Source organism: Eurosta solidaginis, chromosome 1, assembly GCF_040869045.1.
Source record: "Eurosta solidaginis isolate ZX-2024a chromosome 1, ASM4086904v1, whole genome shotgun sequence".
Classification (NCBI taxonomy): domain Eukaryota; kingdom Metazoa; phylum Arthropoda; class Insecta; order Diptera; family Tephritidae; genus Eurosta; species Eurosta solidaginis.
In genome coordinates, this window is record NC_090319.1 from 106,904,800 (window position 1) to 106,923,194 (window position 18,395).

The window sequence follows — 18,395 nt, forward strand, 5'->3', positions numbered from 1 at the left end:
AGGCATCTTGGGATAAAGTGGAAGCCACAACCGTCCGAAATTGCTTCCGAAAAGCAGGATTTTTGGAAACTTATGAGGATCTTCCTAGGACTAGATTTGGCAAATGATTTGGAAGGTTTTCTCCAAAGGGATCAAAATGTTTTCACTGAGGACAACAATACAGAAATTCAATTTAACCAACAAGATGATACTGTGGACATAAGTGATTCAAAAGATGAATTTTCAGAAGAAATAAGTGAGCATATAACATCATATGATGGGGCTTTAAAACTTGTTGCGCGCTTGAAATAATTTGCAAAAAATTACTATGTAGCTTTTCAGCACACTAAAAATATCGAGAATCACTTTGAAAATGAACATTTTAAATTAAAGCAATTAATGTCTAAGCAATCAAGCATTATCCATTTTTATACTCAGTTGAGCAGAGCTCACAGAGTATATTAAGTTTGATTGGATAACGGTTGGTTGTACATATATAAAGGAATCGAGATAGATATAGACTTCCATATATCAAAATAATCAGGGTCGAAAAAAAATTTGATTGAGCCATGTCCGTCCGTCCGTCCGTCCGTCCGTTAACACGATAACTTGAGTAAATTTTGAGGTATCTTGATGAAATTTGGTATGTAGGTACCTGAGCACTCATCTCAGATCGCTATTTAAAATGAACGATATCGGACTATAACCACGCCCACTTTTTCGATATCGAAAATTTCGAAAAACCGAAAAAATGCGATAATTCATTTCCAAAGGCGGTTAAAGCGATGAAACTTGGTAGATGGGTTGACGTTATGACGCAGAATAGAAAATTAGTAAGATTTTGGACAATGGGCGTGGCACCGCCCACTTTTACAAGAAGGTAATTTAAAAGTTTTGCAAGCTGTAATTTGGCAGTCGTTGAAGATATCATGATGAAATTTGGCAGGAACGTTACCACTATTACTATATATGTGCTAAATAAAAATTAGCAAAATTGGATGAAGAACACGCCCACTTTTTAAAAAAAAATTTTTTTTAATTCAAATTTTAACAAAAAATTTAATATCTTTACTATATATAAGTAAATTAAGTCAAAATTCAACTCCAGTAATGATATGATGCAACAAAATACAAAAGTAAAAGAAAATTTCAAAATGGGCGTGGCTCCGCCCATTTTCATTTAGTTTGTCTAGAATACTTTTAATGCCATAAGTCGAACAAAAATTTACCAATCCTTCTCAAATTTGGTAGGAGCCTAGATTCTGTGACGATAACTGTTCTCTGTGAAAATGGGCGAAATCGGTGCAAGCCACGCCCAGTTTTTATACACAGTCCACCGTCTGTCCTTCCGCTCGGCCGTTAACACAATAACTTGAGCAAAAACCGATATATCTTTACTAAACTTAGCCCACGTACTTATCTGAGCTCACTTTATCTTGGTATAAAAAATGGCCAAAATCCGACCATAACCACGCCCACTTTATCGATATCGAAAATTAGGAAAAATGAAAAAAATGCCATAATTCTACACCAACTACGAAAAGAGGGATGAAACATGGTAACTGGATTGGTTTATTGACGCAAAATATAACTTTGGAAAAAACTTTGTAAAATGGGTGTGACACCTACCGTATTAAGTAGAAGAAAATGAAAAAGTTCTACAAGGCGAAATCAACAGCCCTTGGAATCTTGGCAGGAATACTGTAGTGGTATTGCATATATAAATAAATTAGCAGTACCCGACAGATGATTTTCTGGATCACCTGGTCCACATTTTGGTCGATATCGCGAGAACGCCTTCACATATACATCTAAGGGCCACTCGCTTTTAAAACCCTCATTAATACTTTTAATTTATGGCGATTAATTTAATGGCGATATCTCGAAAAGGCGTCCACCTATAGACCTAATGCCCACTCCCTCTTAAAATGCTCAGTAACACTTTTCGTTTGATACCCATATCGTACAAACATTCTACAGTCACCCCTGGCCCTCCCTAATGGCGATATCTCGAAAAGGCGTCCACCTATATACCTAATGTCCACTCCCTCTTAAAATGCTCAGTAACACCTTTCGTTTGATACCCATATCGTACAAACATTCTAGAGTCACCCCTGGACCACCCTAATGGCGATATCTCGAAAAGGCGTCCACCTATAGACCTAATGCCCACTCCCTCTTAAAATGCTCAGTAACACCTTTCGTTTGATACCCATATCGTACAAACATTCTAGAGTCACCCCTGGCCCACCCTAATGGCGATATCTCGAAAAGGCGTCCACCTATAGACCTTAATGCCCACTCCCTCTTAAAATGCTCAGGAACACCTTTCGTTTGATACCCATATCATACAAACATTCTAGAGTCACCCTTGGTCCACCTTTATGGCGATATCTCGAAAAGGCGACCACCTATAGAACTAAGGATTACTCACTTTTAAAATACTCATTACCACCTTTCATTTGATACCCATATCGTACAAACACATTCTAGAGTCACCCTGGCCCACCCTAATGGAGATATATCGAAAAGGCGTCCACCTATAGACCTAATGCCCACTCCCTCTTAAAATGCTCAGTAACACCTTTCGTTTGATACCCATATCGTACAAACATTCTAGAGTCACCCCTGGCCCACCCTAATGGCGATATCTCGAAAAGGCGTCCACCTATAGACCTAATGCCCACTCCCTCTTAAAATGCTCAGTAACACCTTTCGTTTGATACCCATATCGTACAAACATTCTAGAGTCACCCTTGGTCCACCTTTATGGCGATATCTCGAAAAGGCGTCCACCTATAGAACTAAAGATTACTCCCTTTTAAAATACTCATTACCACCTTTCATTTGATACCCATATCGTACAAAAACATTCTAGAGTCACCCCTGGCCCACCCTAATGGCGATATATCGAAAAGGCGTCCACCTATAGACCTAATGCCCACTCCCTCTTAAAATGCTCAGTAACACCTTTCGTTTGATACCCATATCGTACAAACATTCTAGAGTCACCCCTGGCCCACCCTAATGGCGATATCTCGAAAAGGCGTCCACCTATAGACCTAATGCCCACTCGCTCTTAAAATGCTCAGTAACACCTTTCGTTTGATACCCATATCGTACAAGCACATTCTAGAGTTACCCCTGGCCCACCCTAATGACGATATCTCGAAAAGGCGTCCACCTATAGACCTCATGCCCACTCCCTCTTAAAATGCTCAGTAGCACCTTTCGTTTGATACCCATATCGTACAAACATTCTAGGGTCACCCTTGGTCCACCTTTATGGCGATATCTCGAAAAGGCGTCCACCTATAGAACTAAGGATTACTCCCTTTTAAAATACTCATTACCATCTTTCATTTGATACCCATATCAAACAAACACATTCTAGAGTCACCCCTGGCCCACCCTAATGGCGACATTTCGAAAAGGCGTCCACCTATAGACCTAATTCCCACTCCCTCTTAAAATGCTCAGTAACACCTTTCATTTGATTCCCATATCGTACAACTAGAGACACCCCTGGTCCACCTTTATGGCGATATCTCGAAACGGCGTCCACCTATGGAACTAAGGATCACTCCTTTTCAAAATAATCATTAACAGCTTTCATTTGATACCCATATCGTACAAACATATTCTAGAGTCACCCCTGGTCCACCTTTATGGCGATTTCTCGAAAAGGCGTTCACCTATAGAACTAAAGCCCATTCCCTTTTAAAATACTCATTATCACCTTTCATTTGATACCCATATCGTACAAACACATTCTAGAGTCAGCCCTGGTCCACCTTTATGGCGATATCCCTAAATGGCGTCCATCCATAGAACTATGGCCTACTCTCTTTTAAAATACTCTTTAATACCTTCCATTTGATACACATGCCATACAACCACATTCCAGGGTTACCCTAGATTCATTTTCCTACATGGTGATTTTCCTTATTTTGTCTCCATAGCTCTCAACTGAGTATGTAATGTTCGGTTACACCCGAACTTAGCCTTCCTTACTTGTTTTCAATAAAACTAGTATTGAAATGTAAAGACTTGTACAATGTACTTAATCGATATATGTATGTATGTATATGTATTTTTATGTAGCAAATATTTTTTACTTCCAAAAATTTCTTAAATAAACTATGTACAATTTTGTGTATTCATCCCTTATAAGCGGACATTTACCATAGCCGGACAAAAACACTGCGACGGTGAGTGTCCGGTTATAAGAAATTTCACTGTATATACCATGATAAAAACACCTACAAGGTATAATGCTTTTTCATTTTTGTTTAGCGCCTTAACAAAATTCTTGACTAATCCAAGCTTGATGTGTAATGGGGGAAAAATCACATTCTCCTTTTTTATTAGAGCAGCATATTTTATATTGTGCGTGCCTACTTCGTGATTGGTTCTTGCTGGCCAGTCCTTCCTTACATAATGTGCGCTTCCATCTCGGCTATCCCAAAGGCAAAGAAAACAACAATGTTTTGTGTAACCACCTTGTCGCCCAGTTAGTAAAGCTACCACTTTCAAGTCGCATCATATTTTCCAATCGTGTTTTTTATAATGAATATATTTTAAATGTTTGGACATGGTTTCATAAGTCTCCTTCATATTTACGGCGTGTGCGATGGGTATTGATAGCTTCTGATTGCCATTGTGTAATAAAACTGCTTTAAGGCTTTCTTTGTTACTATCAATAAATAATCTCCATTCAATTGCGTCATATGTTTGGCCGAGCTTTCCAAAAAGTCCAGTTATATCATAGCAAAAACATATATTGTTTTTATTTCTATAAAAACAAGCATATGGCTTATGTCGCTCACGATAGGTAGGTATCGTAACCTGTTTTTATAATAAATGTTTTTCTTTTAGACGGGATGCAAGTAGCTCTGACTTATTTTTTGGAAGCTCTAGGTCTCTTATAAGATCGTTTAACAAGGACTATGTCAGAGGCTTTGGGCAAAATCCATCTGATACGCTGGAGATTTTTGAAGACGAAGAAATAGGCGATGGAGGAACTTCAGTATACGTATTGTAACGAATTTACTTGCAAATCCTCTTATTTGCCCTTTTGCTAAGTTCGTGTCACTAAACTGTTGAATAAATAACTCCAATATTGAATAATGGAAAAACGGCCTTTATTAAAGTACTTCACAATAACACTTATACTTTGCAACTAGCTGGCTTAATAACCAAACTGATAGCTTAAATGAAACTGACTTTCAAAATAATACTGCTATGGCTCGCTAGATAGCGTCTTAATCGAGACTGCTTGATAGCTCAAATCAAACTGATTTCCAGCGCCTCTACATTTGCTGCCTTTTATACTGTCTGATTTCAACGTTCGCATCTTCTAGGCGCTTCCATTTCCAGAATCTACTAATTGCCATCAGCTCTCAAATTTCTCAGCTGTAACTACAATGGCGCGATTTTATAGCTTCTCTCATTGCACACTTTCAGGAGTATCTCAGATATATGCATGTGTTTGTGCATTGATCCTCCCCTGTTCGTATACGTACATGGTACATATGTGTAGACGCAATTATTGTTTCGTTTATGTAGATAAATAATGATTGATCTATGGATGTGCATGATATCACTATTTAACATCAGCTTAGAGATAGCAGCACTCCTTAGTTTTGCTAATATTCGTAACACTGCCCTCCACCTAAGTCTGATCGTCTCGATCAGACAAATCTCCCGATCTAAACGCCGCTAACATCTCCAAATGTAGCACTCTTCTACTCTGTGGTTTCCCAATGGTTTGTATGTGGTAGATGGTATCACCGATCTTCTTCACAACCTTGTACGGGCCTTATCAACTGCACCGAAATTGGCTGTAACACCTTTCCGCCGGTGATGGTTGTTTAACAGTACCAATTCTCCCTCCAAGAAACCTTCCGAATTTTTATTCTCGTTGTACCTGCGATTCATCTTACTACTTATTATTCTTGATCGTTCCCTCGCACTCTGTTGTTTAGCCAATTAACTTCTTCGCAGAGCTTGCACTTGACGGATTGACTTTGCATCATCATTATCGTCTTGATGTTTCACAACAGTAGTGCGCGCTGGCTTGAAACCACCCTTGCATTCTTTCTGAAAAATTCTTTCGTTCGTTTTAGTGCGTCCTTAGGGTTTGTCAATGCCGGTTTTTTTCTCGCAGGTACTTTTAATTTCGGTTTATTTGGCCCATTCGATCCATCAACCTTTTCTTTTGACTTTCGTGGCCTTTGTCGAGCCTTCTCCACCATTACTCGATTACTACTGAACCCTTTCTCCAACTTGAAGTTAAGTGGCATATCTTGGTTCTCATAACGCATCACCCTTCTCTGCATATCGATCTTGATGTCATGGTCAACCAAGAAGTCCACTCCCAATATGACTTCTTCAACGATCTTCGCCACAACGAATTTGTGTAGAACCGTGACCTTTCCAATCAAGACTTCACATATCACTTCTCCCTGAACTTGGTTATACTCGCCAGTGACCGTACGCAACCTTGCTCCAGGTAACGGTTTTAGTCTCCTGTTGACCAAGTCAGATCGGATCAAGGAATGAGATGCGCCCGTATCTACAGTCAGTACACGATCCTTGCCATACAGCCTTCCTTCAACGGCAAGGCTGCTCGATTTTCTTCTGATTTGCGACACAGATATCACAGGGCATTCAATAGCTGGATCTAGCTCTCGATTTCTACCTCTTACTTGCTCTTGCTCATCTCCTCCAGCTTTGCGTTTACGGCCACCCACATTGTTGGAACTATTAGGACCAAGATCGCAATGACGTGCAATGTGACCGGACTTCCCGCATTTGAAGCATTTGATAACTTTTTCACTCCGCTTTTTCGATCCTTTCAGCGCCTCCAATATTGCGTCTACCCACTCTGGCCTTTCTACTTCCACACGGCGAGCTTTGAAAACTGGCTTACACAGAAGCGACGCTGTTTCCTGAATCAGAGCTTGTGACACCGTTTCTGCGAATGTTGGCTTTGGGTTTGCTTATGTAGCTCGCTTTGTTTCGACGTCCCGTATGCCATTTATAAAGCTCTGAATCTTTACCCTTTCAGTGTATTCCACGGGTGCGTCCGCATTCGCTAAATGTGCTAGCCTTTCAATATCCGACGCAAACTCTTGCAATTTTTCACCAGGCCTCTGGAAGCGGTTCAGCAACTCCATTTGATATATCTGTCTCCTATGCTCAGTTCCGTATCGTCTCTCTAGAGCGCCCATCAATGCTTCATAACAGTTCCGTTCGCCCTCTGGAATGGTTTGTAAAATCTCGTGCCTCTTGTGCTTCAATCTTCGTTGTTACTTCAGATGACACTTCTGCAATACGTGTCTCCTGTGATTCCATCTTGGATGCCATATATGTCTTCTGTTCTTCCATCTTGGATGTTAAGCATGTCTCCTGCGATTCCAGTTGAGATGCCACTGTCGATGTTTGAGCCGATATTGCAGCTAAAATCATGTTCAAATCTGTGCTCGTAACTATCTGCGAAGCTTAATTTTTCTCTTAAATTTTTGTTGTCTCGTCGCCATCAAGATGAAAAACATACTCTTCCACGTTAATTCCTTCTGCTTCCATTGCCTCTCGTAGTTTTGCCTGAAGTTAAAGTTTAACGCGGCTTGTATTCAATCCACGGCTCTCCAACTCCTTCTTCAGTTGCTGGATCTTCAATTCACTGAACTTTGCCATGTCCTTGTTGTCCTCTGGAATTTATTCAACAATTCCTCTTCTGACACCAATTGTAACGAATTTACTTGCAAATCCTCTTATTTGCCCTTTTGCTAAGTTCGTATCACTAAACTGTTGAATAAATAACTCCAATATTGAATAATGGAAAAATGGCCTTTATTAAAGTACTTCACAATAACACTTATACTTTGCAACTAGCTGGCTTAATAACCAAACTGATGGCTTAAATGAAACTGGCTTTCAAAATAATACTGCCATGGCTCGCTAGATAGCGTCTTAATCGAAACTGCTTGATAGCTCAAATCAAACTGAATTCCAGCGCCTCTACATTTGCTGCCTTTTATACTCTCTGATTTCAACGTTCGCATCTTCTAGGCGCTTCCCTTTCCAGAATCTACTAATTGCCATTAGCTCGCAAATTTCTCAGCTGTAACTACAATTGCACGATTTTATGGCTTCTCTCATTGCATACTTTCAGGAGTATCTCAGATATATGCATGTGTTTATGCATTGATTCTCCGCTGCTCGCATACGTACATGGTACATATGTGTAGACGCAAATATTGTTTCGTTTATGTAGATACATAATGATTGATCCATGGATGTGCATGATATCACTGTTTAGCATCGGCTTAGAGATAGCAGCACCCTTTGTTTTGCTAATATTCGTAACAGTATCATGTTGATTTTCAGGACGTGGAACTCCATCTGAATCTAGCACGGGAAGAGTAAAACCACCAGCTGAAATCGTGGGATAAGACCAAGTCATATGTTTTCCAAATCCTTTTTTTTCTTAAACAAAAGTAACAGTTAGTATCATGATCACATGTTTCTCTCCACATCATAGGTTTTCAATTTGCATGTTTTATCTGTGAAAAATGAGTATCATAAATATTTTTAATTAATAAATGTAATTGTTACTTACTGAGGGTAGGATTTCCATTTCTTTAAAATATATATACAGCTATCACAAATTGAATTTGGCGTCCAATATTGGCTCAAATTCTCAACATCTATTTTAAAATAATCCTTATATGAATTTTTTAGTGAAATAGTGAAATTTCTCCGCCCTTTTGCTGTAGTGTAAAGACCACATACCTAACAAAATATATTCGGGTCATTTTTGCAGACAAATTTTCTACTGTTATTATTCATTTTTTAAAATTGTCTAACCAATTAATAGTTTTTTCCTGTTGTTGACAACTTGATTTTTCGCGATCAGGAATGCTAGTTAAATAACATTGAATGAACTAAATGAATTACTTTAAATAGTCGCAGGACACTTCGATTTTCAAAAGTATGTATCTTTTTTTTTCGTTAAGTTTGTCACAATCGACGACAATATACCATACAAGGAAGGCATCTAATGAGTCTGTAAATTTTTTAACCACTGCCTGCGAAAGGGTTTGAAAAAAGGGGTTTTCAAAAAAACTTCATATGCTATGGGAAATGGCCTGTGCAGGCTGGGATGTTCAGTAAGCAGGTATAACAGTTTCTATGACTGAGTGATAATTTGATTTTTTTGTTTTTATGATTTAAGCATTCTAAGAACATCGCAAGAAATGCCTCAAGGAAAAGGTTGTATTTATTTGATAACAAATATATATGAGCATACTTCTTTCTTACGAAAACCCGCGTGGCAACTTAAATTTTCCATAGAGTATGAGGCATTTTTTCTTATGATCTGCGTTTTGCCTTAAGAAAAATTGTTCGATATCGGTACCGTGAATAATGAGTTTTTGCGATCTGAAGGAGTCAACGAAATAATTCGTCGAGGTCATCAAAGGTGTGCTGTTATTTTTCCACGTGATCGTCATGAAGAGGCATTTCCTACCTCGTTGTTAAAATTTGTTCTGCTATAGAAGCTATACGATAAACTGCCATCACACGAAAATACTCAAGATCACAATAAATGTTATATTCAATGGCGATCTTTACAAAATCTAATTCAAAAGAGGCTACAATTGATACACTTATCAATGAACAGCTAATCATTGAAACTCAAAAGTGGAAAGAAATTTTATATAGAATTTTGGGCACTATTTAATTTTTGGGTGAAAGAGGCTTAGCTTTCGAAGGCGAAAGTATATATCTTGGTGAACGAAACGATGGAAATTTTTTGGGCATCTAAGATCTCATAAGCCAATATGATCCGATACTTAGAGATCATTTGGAGAAAGTTAGGATTTCACAACAGCAGCACAAACGTTTACAAGTTCACTATCTTTCCCCAGACATTCAGAACGAGTTTATAGAAATTTGTGCAAAGCTCGTGAGGGAAACTATATTAGATCAACGCAAGAACGCCAAGTATTTTGCTATTATCGTTGATGCTATGCCTGATGATAGTAACGTTGACTACGTTCATTTTGCGCTAACTCCATTTCAATTCAAAAGCAACAAATTTTACATTTCAAGAACGGTTTTTGGCTTTCGTGAATTGTAACCAAAAAACTGGTCAGAAAATCGCCGTACTTGACTGAAGACTGTCGTGGACAAGGGTACAATAACGGCGCCAATATGAAAAAGCTTACAACGGAGCACTACGTCACATTCTCGACAAAAAATCGAATGCTGATTACTCGCCTTGTGCAACCCACAGTCTCAATTTATGTGGTGTTGATGCTGCAGAATGTTGTACGGCTCCACAACGATATGACATCCTCAAAAAAATGTACCAAGCTCTCTTAATTGTCTTTCAGTCAAAGCCAAATTTGACTGCGCAAGCATACGGCGATGTTACTGGCATTCTCAAGTACATCCACAAGTTCGAATGTATCTTGGCGTCCTCAATTTGGTTCAAAATACTGACTACAATTAATGAAAGAAACGTGGTCCTCCAAGCTAGGGACGCCACTATAGATGTTGAGGTCCGACATCTAGATGCCTTATTAGCTGATTTGAAGATGATCAGGAACCAATGGGAAACAATTTTAAACGAATGCAAAACAGTTGCTATTCAATTGAACATCTCGCCAAAGTTTCCGGACATTCGAAAGAGAAAATCCAAAAGACGTTCTGAAGATAATTTAAATGAGATGATTATGGATGATTCAGAGTCTGATTTTAAAAACAATACATTCCTGGTGATCGTTGATTCGGTAATCACTGGCATAAATGAACGATTTGCAGCTATGAGAAATTTGAACGAGACGTTTTCCTTTTTGTGGTAAAATTTGTCGAAAAATACAAGTCGGACATTTCTCAAAGCTTAGAATACGAAATAATTCACTTGAACCACAGCTACGAAGCAAATTTTGATAAAGGTCTGTCACCATTGGAATTGCTAAATGCCATCTACATATGTTCAAAATCTGTATACGATTTTCCCCAACATTTGTGTTGCTTTTCGTAACTTTTGTACTATACCTGTCACTGTAGCTAGTGCAGAACGTTCCTTCAGCGTCCTTTCAAGAATCAAAAACTTTCATAAATCTTGTTCATCTCAAGAGCGAGTTTCAGGACTTGCCATGCTTTGTGTTGAATCCGTTTTGTCAAGACAGTTATTGTGATATTATTATAAGAATTTTGCAGCGAAAAAAGCAAGTAAAGCCACTCTTTGATATCCGAACTTTCTATATTGAATAATTAAAATTTATATTCATCATTTAATTTATCAGAAATGTTTTAAAATGTTACCAAATAACTAGAAAAGAATATTTGAAACAATATGTGGCTGTTAAAAGAGAATTTTATTTCTACGTTACAATGAAATAGTATAAATAGTAAATATTCTGTGTTAATTTTATTGTCAGCTCTTAGTCTAAAAATCATTTAGTTGACGTGGCAAAATTTTTTTTGATGCAATCTATCAATAATGATTCATGAATGAGACGTGATTAATTCAAGTTAATCAAATGTATTAGTGGATTTTTTATAGGGGGCCCTTAAATTGTTTAGTCCCGGGCCCGGAATTTCTCTCTACGGCCCTGAGTATCTATATATTAATACGCTAACAAAATTTCCATACAATCAATTGACAGGCTGTTTCGCATACTTAGCATACGTAAAATCATAGAAAACTTATATGAATCGATTCGTATGGATCAGCCGCAGTGCATAGGCCCATTTTTGTTAACAAATATTACTCTATTCAGGCATGCTTAACGAACGAAACGATATCATTTCGTTACGATAATCAACGCTAATAAACGAAACGAAGTCACTTCTTTTCGTTTATTAACGTTAAGATCGTCAAATTAACGTTAATTTGTCGTTCTTAACGTTAATAAACGAAACGAAATGACTTCGTTTCGTTTATTAACGTTGATTATCGTAACGAAATGATATCGTTTCGTTCGTTAAGCATGCCTGACTCTATTTGTTTATAATTAATAAAAAAAGTTATTGTAAATTCGAACAATCTCTCCAAATATCAAAATTTACTTTCGTGGACCAATTATGTAAGTACTCTAACAGAAAAACCTACATATTATGTAACGTCGCAGAATTCGAAAAGCTGCGTAGTCGTGTTGCTCAAATGTTTCACCTACATACATATGCGTACTCGCCAGACGGAGAAAGAATAAAACATGGTTTCCCATTGTTTCCACTTACCTAATACAAAATAATTTGTAGCGTACAAAAAATCTGAAATAGAATTAATTTCTGACCGGGCCATTTTTTGTGCCAAATTTCATTTACACGTAAATACATGTCTTTATTCATTCAAATTTATTTATAACAATTAATGGCAAATTTGCCCGGAAATGTTTTTGCATTTGCAGATTTAATCCTCATTTTAGATAAAGTACGTCTCATACTGAACAAAAAAAAAAAAAAAAAATTTGCCACAAAAATATAACATTAAATTTTTTATATTGTCTTTTATGATAATTAAAGGTCAAAACACAACCGGCATCTTAGCGGCCGTATTGCATAGGCCGTATATTACCTACTATATTTATTATTAGGCTAACTTTGTTGGATTATATGCCCATTAATTGGATGATTAGATCCCATAACCCTAATTTGTTTATGTTGCTTAAAGTTATGAAATAAATTTTGTTTTAGTAAATATGTGTGCGTGAATAATTTCAATATTTTTGTTTGTTTTTCTTTTCATTCTAATTCATTCTGCTTTGTCATATCTTAGTATTATATCGTTCACAGACGATATTTTATGGTAGGTGTGGTCATATATATTCATGAAATGGAGTGTTTACAAACTTAATATAAATTAATTACGTACATAGATCTCAATGGGAATCCCAACATTAAATATCCGAACATTGGAATTTTCATATTTGCACAATGATAACATTAAAACCCGGAAAAAAGTCTGAGTGTACTTATTTTATTTTTATATGAAACTGTTTATTCAATTCACTTAATTTTTTCGTACTTTGAAAACCTTATTATTTTTTTCTTTCATTTTAAAGTTTTTTAGTAAACTCTGCCTTCTTTCGCATTACATAATTTTTATATATTTTTTTTTGAAGGTATCCCCTATTCTATTCGAAATTTTCATTTTGTGTCACACTTACACATTACATATGTATTTATACAAAATTAAACTCGGTAAAGCGCCAATTGCATATCTAACGGGTGGTGTGAAATAGGCTAAATTCCTTTAGCACATTTCTTCGTTTTTAACTAAACGTTCTTGTTTTTTGAATTATGACACAATTGAAGTAAATGGGCGATATATGTATATGTAGTTTATATGGATGATATAGGCCTACTGGGGAACCGAGCACCCGAAACTAACTTCGGTAGCTCGCCAACGGCGTACCTCCCGGGTGGTGTGGAAAAAGCTATTTTTCAATTCAATGTAAAGTAATGTCACCATAATTCTATGTCAATTTCATTTGATTTTACATATTTTTTATATTTTTGTTTAAGGAGCTCCATACCGAAACGTTAAAATTACATTTGAAAAGTTTGTAGAAAATTTAAGAAAACGTAATCAAAAAGTATAACGTCTTAGATCAAATTCGAAATTTTAATGAAAAATTTAAGTAAGTTAGACCAGTTTGCTATATTTCCACTCACTGCTTACCTATTAACGCATTATTGCACTACCCCCAACACTGGATGCATAGACTGAGTTGAAAAAAAAATACAAGTTGGTCGAATTTCGACCCCAGGCGATACTAGTTTACATTATTTCTTGTCTCGAAGAATTTCTTTTGTATAAATAATAAAATTTTAATATATGTATGTATTTTTTCTGAGCTTCATGATTGAAAAAATGTGTGTAAGTGAAAAAAATAAGATCTTCAATGAAAAGTAAAATTTTAACAAGTATAAAATTCAGTCAACAAAGATAGTCAGAAAAGATTCAGAGAGCTGAATGAAAAATGATTAAAAATTTTTGATCACCTAAAGTAAACACATTTGATTCAAATATGATTCCAAAATGTGATTGAAAAACAATATTCAGTTTTTGATCATCAAAAGAATTCATATTTGATTATATCTTTTGTTCAATTGTATGATAAATCATTATTTGGTCAGAAAGAGAAATCAAATTGTACTGATTTGTAGGAAAATTCAAAATTTAATAACCTAAATGTTGAGTGGGTTTTGTTTTGAGCATGACTCAACTATATGGCTGGCTCATCTAATCAGCAAATTTAATTTTTTTCATTTCACTGGTATAAACATTGTCAAAAAGAGAAGGCAAACACAAAATGTAACCAGCACATGGGCAATTATTTACTTCCGTGTAGAGTGGTTTACGCCGATCACTTTATCGGAGTGGCCGGCGCGCCGGCGTACGCCGGTGTTCTTACTTGGAAAAGCTTGATTTTTCTATTTAAAAAAATAATATTTAGGAAAGGTTTTGTTTGTATGTATTTAAGGACATCGACGTTTTGGCCATTTCGGAGAGATCCGGGGTTTTTGCCTCAAAATCTCGCGGAACGTTGAAAAAATTCACTAGTAGATACTTGCGGAGGGATTGTCCCTCATTCACTTACTCCAGAGAGGCTTCGAACCTAACCCCTGTCTTTGGAATTGGTACTGCTGCGTCTGCTGAGAAAAAATAGTGATACTTAAAATGGTCACACTTTTGTCTGCATATCTCGTGCGAAGCGTAGTTTCATCTGGGGTTAACTCCTAATAATCGTTGCGAACACAAATTCTCCATGACGATCAAGCACAAAGGCGACTTACGGCTGCTATTAATGGTCTATTTATACTCATGCCTATCGTGGCACAGGGCGCATCCAGTTTTTTCAGCTGGTTTTAAGAGCTACAATTCCCGATGTGCGAACAGTAGAATCCCGACCCCTCACACCATGTGCCAGCATAGAAGCTATAGGACTGCGACTTCCAACTCATACATTCGTCGGCGTAACTTTCCTAAAAGCTCTAGGTGTAGCTCCGAAGACTTTCTAACGCAAGTTATTGTCCCGCTATGCTGGCGAGCTACACCAGAGATACACCTTGAAAAGTAAGGAAGTGACTATTGTATCCAAGGATGCTGACCTCGAAATCATAAGCAGTCTAAGTGGATGTCATTGCGTAACTCATGGATGAAAATCGTATAATCTTCGGCGCCTCTACATAATCAAAATTTTACAAGGACCCTGGATACAATTTTTAAAATGTAGGCCAAAATTTGCGGACGTTTGTGTTCGCAACATTTATTTCAATAGTCTTCGTTAAATCAAAACAATATTTTAGAATGAAAGTCGACCGATTTTAAGTTGAAAGATGTTAACTGCTGTTTTCCGGCCTTATGATATAAGAGCTTATTATGGATGACCGCGTAGGTTCAGTTTTCAGACTAGTTCGACTGTCCACTACGTTAGGGTAATAGCACACCCGGTCATTTGTTTGACTGTCTTGGAAAAGCTTTTGCTGTACCACTTTGAGTCTTCTTGGGAAGGTCAGAGCCTCAACTGGTAAATATATGTATGTGCCTAGGCATTCACATTTGTAAAAGGAGCCGTAACGTGTAGGTAATATTTAAACTTGGTTGATAGGCTATAATCAATGTGATTCACTCCAAGGGACTAGTTTTTGATAGGGCCGCCAACTTTAGGAAATGTCAAACCGGGAGGCTTGGGTGTTGAAGGATGAAGTGTGAAAATCAAAATTAACATTTCAGACGCTATTGTATAGTTTCGCAAATCAACAACAGATGTTTGAATATAAGGCCAAAACCTCAAACCCTTCTGTCTCCTTTCCTAAAAGCTCTAGGTGTAGCTCCGAAGACTTTCTAACGGAAGTTATTGTCCCGCTATGCTGGCGAGCTACACCAGAGATACACTTTGAAAAGTAAGGAAGTGACTATTGTATCCAAGGATGCTGACCTCGAAATCATAAGCAGTCTAAGTGGATGTCATTGCGTAACTCATGGATAAAAATCGTATAATCTTCGGCGCATCTACATAATCAAAATTTTACAAGGACCCTGGATACAATTTTTAAAATATAGGCCAAAATTTGCAGGCGTTTGTGTTCGCAACATTTATTTCAATAGTCTTCGTTAAATCAAAACGATATTTTAGAATGAAAGTCGACCGATTTTAAGTTGAAAGATGTTAACTGCTGTTTTCCGGCCTTATGATATAAGAGCTTATTATGGATGACCGCGTAGGTTCAGTTTTCAGACTAGTTCGACTGTCCACTACGTTAGGGTAATAGCACACCCGGTCATTTGTTTGACTGTCTTGGAAAAGCTTTTGCTGTACCACTTTCAGTCTTCTTGGGAAGGTCAGAGCCTCAACTGGTAAATATATGTATGTGCCTACGCATTCACATTTGTAAAAGGAGCCGTAACGTGTAGGTAATATTTAAACTTGGTTGATAGGCGATAATCAATGTGATTCACTCCAAGGGACTAGTTTTGGATAGGGCCGCCAACTTTAGGAAATGTCAAACCGGGAGGCTTGGGTGTTGAAGGATGAAGTGTGAAAATCAAAATTAACATTTCAGACGCTATTGTATAGTTTCGCAAATCAACAACAGATGTTTGAATATAAGGCCAAAACCTTCAAACCCTTCTGTAGTTGTACACGGAGAGAAATGTTAGCAATAATATATTAAAAATTAAAGAAAAATCCTGAAACTTTATAGAAATTTGCGAAAAACTAATAAATTATAATAAACATTACAGTAAAATGATAAAAATTTATGAACGTATATTGAAAATTAAAGAGTAGCATAGAAATTTCTATAGTCTTTAATTTTTAATACACTAAAATATTAAAATTTGATATATTCTAATACTTTTCATTGGCCAAACACTAAATTCCACTAAGTTTTGTTTACTTTTTAAAAAATGTTCTTTAAAACTTAGTATAATTTATGTTGCAGTATTTCAATAAAGCATTATTTTATGTTTCAATAAAAATAAACGGAAAATCATTATGATCATAGTAATATTTGATATGTGTACTAGAAGAAAGTATGAAGTATGGTCCTGACATTTTGGATAGCTTATACGAATAATCCGATGCGTCGAACAAAAATTACAAAAGTTTCTTTGGATTTTAGATACGTACTTTAAGTTTTATTATTCAAACGCAATGAAAAATTGCGTAGTAAAAATTAAAGAACGGCATAACAAAACTCAATATACCGTATAGTAAAATTTGCGTCATGTCTACTTGTGTCCCATGGTCGCGTTGCGAACATGAGTGGCATGTATTGCACGCACCGTTAGAGCCGAAACACATAAGATTTTTGATGCAGAATCGTGCGTTGACAGAAGAGTAGATTGCATGCGTTTGCTTGGGGAGCGACAAATAGGCTATTTGGCGGTCCACATACAAACAAATGTAATGCTTAAGATTGCGTTAAACACATCTATATGAAACACTGCTTATGTGACGAGGATTTTAAGCGGAATGAAAATAGCGGAGTACGGTTGCCACTTTCAGACATTTGGACCACAAATAGTCCCATTTATTTGGGTATGAGTTGCTTATCGCCTTTCTCCTGGCTTTGTTCTTATATGAAGTTATTAACAATTATTATAAGAAACCCAAGCTACCTAGCTTTCAAGTAGCTTGGGTGACTTTTATTTATTTATTATTTAAAGTCGACGACAAACTATGGTCGACTGCATAATATAAAAGATATATAAATATACAACTCAAAAGATAAAATTTAAGATATATCGAGATTTCAACAATGTTATATTACAAACAAAGAAATATTAATGAACATTGCTATTTAATTTCCAAATATAATAATAATAAGAAATATGAGTAGAAATAAGATCTTATGCCGAAATCTTATACTGGCGGAATGCATCAGATTCCGCTCAGCATGATATCGGAATGCAGTGGATTCCAATCTCCCTGTTGGAATGCATCAAGATTCCAATCAGCATGTCATGGGAATCCGGCAGTGCTAAGAGTAGTGTAATGAGGATACGCCATCACAAGGCATAAAAAAGTAACATGACCTGTGTTGTTGGAATGCACCGGATTCCAATCAGCTCGATGCCTGACCCATAAGATTATACTGCCGGAATGCATACGATTCCGGTCAGTGACTCATGAAAAAGCATGTTTTTTACGTTGTTGGAATGCACCAGATTCCAATCAACACAGTACTGTCTTGTTCCTTCTTAATGATACATGTTGATAAATGTTCCTCCATCCTTAAGCGAAATAGTTCCCGTTTTTTATCGAAGGAATAAAATGCCGGCAAATTAAATTAGCTTGTATCTCTTAAATTAGATAGGCAAGTATTGCATTACGTATAGTGGCAAAAGTACATTCAAGACTGATGCACCACAATAGTCCTGAGAT

The 18,395-nt window shown here is 36.8% G+C and overlaps 1 pseudogene; it reads right to left on the bottom strand.

Moving 5' to 3' along the window:
* The window catches only part of LOC137236674 (sialic acid synthase-like), a 67,008-nt pseudogene that overhangs the window by 20,987 nt on the left and 27,626 nt on the right, over nucleotides 1–18,395 (bottom strand).